The following is a 656-nucleotide window of genomic DNA, read 5'->3' on the forward strand; positions in this document are numbered from 1 at the left end:
ACCCGTCCTCCCACGGCGGGCGGGGGGAGGCCTCAGGCCGGCAGAGCCGGGGTGCTGCTCTCACAGCCCCCCCCTGCTTGTCTCCAGAGCAACCACCGCAGCAGCTCTTCTGCTGTTGCACGGCAAGAAGGCAAATGACGGGGACAGATGGGAACCTGCTTGCTGCGTGCCTGGTATTTCTGCATTTCTCTTATAGGCAAGAGTAGATGAAGAAGAAGCGCCTCCCTTGCTTTTGCGCTCTAAAAAGTAACCAAAGGACAGGAGAGGGATTTCAAATAGAAAAAACACATTTTAATTTATTTTTTCTTTTCTTTTCAGGGTGATACGGTCCTGAGGGTATTTGCTGGTGCACCTGTCTATGTCTGATGGACCTGCAGAAAGCTGCTCTGATCATGGCTTCTTTGGCAGTATCCTCAGCCCGATAATTTCCAGTTCCCTTTTTCCTGCCTGAACTTTATTCCTGATAGAATCACAAAATCATCTCCTTGGAAGAGACCTTTAAGATCATCGAGTCCAACCGCTTCCCCTGCATGCCAGGGTCCCTAAACCATGTCCCTCAGCAGCACCTCCACACGGCTGTTAAACCCCTCCAGGGATGGCGACTCCACGCCTCCCTGGGCAGCCTGTTCCACTGCTTCACAACTCTCTCAGTACAG

Source organism: Buceros rhinoceros, unplaced genomic scaffold, assembly GCF_000710305.1.
Source record: "Buceros rhinoceros silvestris isolate BGI_N320 unplaced genomic scaffold, ASM71030v1 scaffold31273, whole genome shotgun sequence".
NCBI classification, from domain to species: Eukaryota; Metazoa; Chordata; class Aves; order Bucerotiformes; family Bucerotidae; genus Buceros; species Buceros rhinoceros.